Source organism: Drosophila ananassae (genome assembly GCF_017639315.1).
Source record: "Drosophila ananassae strain 14024-0371.13 chromosome 4 unlocalized genomic scaffold, ASM1763931v2 tig00000061, whole genome shotgun sequence".
Taxonomy (NCBI): domain Eukaryota; kingdom Metazoa; phylum Arthropoda; class Insecta; order Diptera; family Drosophilidae; genus Drosophila; species Drosophila ananassae.
Genome location: NW_025319038.1, coordinates 3,164,742 through 3,170,218, shown reverse-complemented (window position 1 = coordinate 3,170,218; position 5,477 = coordinate 3,164,742). Strand labels below are relative to the sequence as shown.

The window sequence follows — 5,477 nt, the reverse complement described above, 5'->3', positions numbered from 1 at the left end:
TAGGCGAGAAAGTTTTAGTAAAAACCAAAAAGAGATTGGGGGATAAACTTACGCCTCTGTATGCCGAGAATAGAGTCGATGCCGATATTGGGACAACAGTCCTAATTAAAGGGAGGGTGGTCCATAAGGACAATATTCGATAAGGCACCTAAAAAAGGAAAAAAAATTTTATTCCTGGGCTTACCGTACCAAATTGTTTTAAGTACCCCAAACTATTAAATCTGGCTAAGGTAGAGTCTTAGCATCGATTTCAAAGTGCAAGCCCAGAAATACGCTCATACAACCATTGTCAATAAAGGAATCAAGGAAACAACAAATTAAGGAATCGAAAATTATCATTTATGCCGTATCTTTTCCCCGAAAGCGTTAAATCATAAATTTAAGTTGAAAATATCGAAACTGCCCACACAAAGGTAAATGTTATAAACAATTTAAAGATGAATATCCAACAGGCGATTCTAAAAGAGGGTTTCACAAAGGTTAATACTAGCTAGTAAGAAATTATTGAATTTTGTAAAATTAATATTTAGTTTGTATCGTAGATACCAATCGCACATAAACGGCAGATATCACACGCTGTCACGTCATGGGCCTCGATTAACCATTTGCAGAGACTCAACGATCATCCATGCACGCTCGACACCGCAACAAAATGCTTTCACAATCAGCTCCCTTTTAAGACTTTCTTTTTTTTCACTAAACGAAAAAAAGCCTGCAGCATATAACGGCGTCGCAATTGCTTACAACCAAATGCGTATTGATAAAGATAAAGATTTATCAGGCTTACTTACAGGCGAAGATGCAAAGCCTCGATAGTGATGACTCCTTCCTTGCTAACATGGATATGGCCGAGGACGTCAATTTTTTTAAAAGAAGGAGAGTAGTTAACAATGCACCGGTGATCTGAGCTAAGAGCGGACGACGGACGGCACACGATGTCTTACGACGATCGCTGGCAACCGAATAATAAAGGCACCTTATCTGAGACGGGTGTTTTCATCTTTGTCAACTGCCGCGACAGTATAGCTGTAGCTAAGACCCTGCTATCAGCACCATCACCATTGATCGTGGCCACCACCTGGACCCTGTCCGCACCGGGCGGAGACCAGGTAGTACCAGGTCCCCGGACCTGGGCCAACGATTAGAACCAAAGAGGTAAAAAAAATCATATTGATATAGTGGAAATAAATAACCTAAAAGAGAAATGTATGCATTATGCTTACATCGCAAGAATAAAAACATTATGCAAGTCCTAAATCATCAAATTAAGAGAGATATTTTTGCAGAAATTGTCGAAAATTTTACTGCGTCGCAAATAAGACCCATAATATAATGAAGTATGGACAAGACTGATCCCAATACAAAATCAGCCTTTCAAATGATTAATAAGAAATTATCACCTCCAGTGGTAATTAGTGCAGATATTGAGGTCGTCTTGGAAAACTATCAAACGGTCTCAAAAAATCCAGAGGCGTCATATACAGCACCGATTCAAAATCATACTGCGTGTGCGGTTTTGATTTATGTTGTACATAAAGACAACACAGAACTAAACAAATTACGGACTGATGAAGGTAAATGTTACGCTATCAGCGTTTTGAGCGGCCGAATTAAATAGACGAGGTTCAATTTCAGTTTCAATATTTATTATGGGTCAATTTAACCCCAAAACAAATACAGCGGCCAATCCAAACAATGCCGAATATTCAAGTGCATAAACTAAGAACTTGCGCAGAAGTTTTACCAAAGTGCATGCGCTACAAAGAACAACAAAGAGCATGCGAATCTGGGATTATCAAAGAACATGGGAACTGCTGATAACGGGCAATTAGTGGACCGCTGCGGCTAGATACACCGAGAGATCTAACTAGTGATAAGTACAAGATTTGATGCTGGCACAAGTCCCAACAGTAAACGAATTCAAATATAAAATTATAAGCTTAAATTAATAAATAATATTCATTTTCCTAATTATAAATTACAGGAACTGACTGCATAAAGATGTTTGTGAAAACAATAAAGAACTGCAAGCAGCCAATATGCGAATTCGATATTAATGATGAGGACCACCAGGAGCATGGAAACTGTTATGCTTGCGAAAAACCAATTGAGATGGACGATCGTGGTAAATATTTTGATCAATTTAGTGGTAAATACCAAGGCCCTATACATCAAAATTTTAAAGCTAGTTTTATATTAAGTAGTTCCTATTTTCCTGTAGTTTTTCATAATTTGTCTAGGTATGATATTCATTTTTTTATAAATGAATTAGGAACTCAAGCCAATTTCCTTAACAAAAGAGTTATATTATATATAGCATTAACACAAAAAATTGTTCAAAAAGGTATAGCAAATTATTCAATTATGTATATAAAATCTAATAGCTTTTTGAATTCTAGCCTAGAAAAATTAGCATAAAGGACAAAGATTTTAAAATATTAATATCTAAATTTAGCGGTGATAAATTCAATGAAATGAGGACAAAAGTGTAGAAAATTTGGTTCCCTGTGTATTTTAGTATGTAACAATGCAATCTGTATTGGTGCATTCCGGTTTGTGGAGTGTTACGTCTGGAGAGCTTACTGAAACGAATGTTCCAGAAGGACAACAGTTTGCGGCCTTGGACAGTAAGGCGTTGGCAACAATAACATTGCGAGTAAAGTCATCTTAATTGGCCTACATAAAGAATTTCTTGACGGCTGTGGAGGCATGGACCAAGTTGAAAGAGGTTCATCAACCAAGCGGACCTGTACGAAAGGTACAGTTATACAAGAAACTGCTTAATAAACGGATGAAGCAAGGGCAGAGCATGACGACCTACATAAGTGAATTTGTGGAAATTCTAAATAGTCTAACTGGAGTAGGAATAGAGCTAACCGACGCACTTCGCACTATCGTTTTGCTATCAAGCCTTCCAGAGCAATTTGAACATTTCGTGGTCGCTATGGAGACACGAGATAATTTGCTTTCGTTCGAAGTCCTCACCATAAAGTTAAAGGAGGAGAGCGAAAGAAAAGGAATAGCAGATGAACGAGTCGACTGTAAGTCATTTGCTTCAAGTGTGGTGAACAAGGGCACATTAAGTCCCAGAGTCGAAGTGAGGGTGGGGGTGATCACCGCATGGCATAAAACAATGAGGTGAATTGCCAAAGCAGCCTGCTGCACGCCTGTGATGTCAACAAATTTGACAATTCAACATGGTGTTTGGATAGTGGCGCAACAAGCCATATGTGTTGCGCAACAGAGCTATTCACAAAGTTTGAGAAACACACTGAACAGATCGGACTGGCCAATGCTGGTTTCCTTCAAGCAGAAGGCATATGTGACGTCAAGATACAGACAGGCCAGTGCATGTTGACACTAAAAAATGTCATTCTAGTAGCCGTAAAAATTTAAGCGTTGCGATGAATTAAAGTCCACTATGGTAGGAGGGAAGGTGAAGATTTGCATCCCAATTAAGTCTTCTAAGGGCGAAAAAAGGAAGTTTTTTGTTATGTGTTTTGTATTCTATGTGATCTCGGTATACTCCGTAATGAGGACTCCAGACACACGATCCATACTCAAGAATCGGACGGATCATTAATGTGTATAAAGCTTTTGTTATGTACGAGTCATTAAATTCGTTTGACCATCTTTTAGTAAAACCAAGCACCCCCATTGCTTTATTAATCATGGTAGATATATGGTCGGTAAATTTCAGTATCAAATCTAATTGGACACCCATCTCACAGTTGCGTATAAAACTGAGAGACTAGTTTGCGTAGAAACCGACAGACAGACGGACATGCTTATATCGACTCAGGAGGTGATCCTGATCAAGAATATATATACTATATAGGGTCGGAGATGTCTCCTTCACTGCGTTGCACACTTTTGACCAAAATTATAATACCCTCTGCAAGGGTATAAAATTTAAGTATAATAAATAAAATATATTTGTATAAGTTAACACGCGCAGACAGAATTTAGGAAAAGTGCCAAATTGCACACCGGATACGGTGGCCCGCACGCGTAACGAGAGAGGTGCTGACCACGCATTCCAAGGGCAACTGTCCGCGGACCGGCTCGGGCACTTGCGCAACAAGTGATCGTTGCTGGCCGGATACGGAATGCTGGCACTGCAACTGGGCAACTGCGCCGCAGCCCAACGAAGGCTTCGAAGGACAGCCCGGGTAGTATTCTAGTTTAGTCTTAAGTAGAACTCCGCAGCCTTAGCTCGCGTTATATTCTTTGTCAGTAGCACTAGCCCTAACGGGCTTGTGTGAAACAAATGAATCAATAAATTAAATATTATAAAATCCAACAAAAAAAAATATTATATTTGTCAGTAGCACTGACCCTAACGGGTTTGTGCGAAACAGATGAATCAATAAATTAAATAATATAAAAAACTACACCACAACCACTTATTACTAACTTATATGTTCACTTTAATAAATCTGTTTTATTTATCCATGAACTGTGTGATTTATCAAATCCTAACCATTTTCCACAAACCTGTTTTTTTTCCTTTTTATTATCTTATCTACTAGGAATGCATTTTTTTTAACTTTTTGTATTTCAGCCTCATAAAATGTTTCTTTTATAGGTTCACCTTTATTGTCAACGAACTTATAAGTAGCTCGAAAAGTAGCCTTAATTTTTGTTCAAAACTAGGTCTAAAATTATCAAATTTGAGAGAAACAATTCGGTAATAGTAGATTTTCAATATGTTGTTGGAAATAAAAAACAAATATTTGTTAAAGAATTCGCTTTAATGCCAGGAGGAACTGTAATACCGAACTTTTTTCACTTCAAACCCCCATACAACTTAATGGAATTGGATAGTGAAACTTTGCAGCAACACAATATGCATCGAAAAACCATTCATTGATTGGACTGGATGGATGGGGAAATACCCTATAACTGCTTAAGTGATACACTTTCACCACTTAACAAGTTCGCCAATGTAATTGTACGTTGTGAAGTAAAAAAGGAATTTTTATCCAAGTTTCTATCGAATAATATTATCGATATATATATTGGAAAGAAAGAGTTTACTAGCTGTAAAATTTACGAAAAAGTGAAGCTAAGATGTGCTCTAAATAATTTATTTAGACTGTTTGTAATTTTAGAAAACTGCAATTATGATATATATTTAATTGGAAATTCATATGTATAAATTAAGAAGTCTTTGATTTATTTTAGTAAATAACTTTATTTATTCGCTCCGCTGTTTAGCGTGAACGATTTATTATTTAATAATAATTAACAAGTTTTGGTTTGTCTTAGTTAATTAGTTTTCTTTGTCCGCTCCGCTGTTTAGCGTGAACGATTTATTAGGTAATATCTATCCACGTGGGTTTGTGGGTTGAGTTTTAATATGAGTCTTGCGTGGTGATGACCGGCGCATTTGATCTACAAAAATCGACTGAACTGGGTACAGAAATGTTCTTATCTCTAATGTTAAATCTACTGACGAAAACATAGTACCGAAA

At 37.2% G+C, this 5,477-nt stretch overlaps 1 long non-coding RNA gene across 1 annotated transcript; it reads left to right on the top strand.

The window, feature by feature from the left end:
- Positions 1-4,600: 4,600 nt before the first annotated feature.
- LOC116656356 lies at positions 4,601-5,166 on the top strand. The gene is made up of 2 exons (XR_004311316.1): positions 4,601-4,690; positions 4,746-5,166. It is a non-coding gene; the product is annotated as an uncharacterized LOC116656356 (long non-coding RNA).
- The last annotated feature ends 311 nt before the right edge of the window (positions 5,167-5,477 follow it).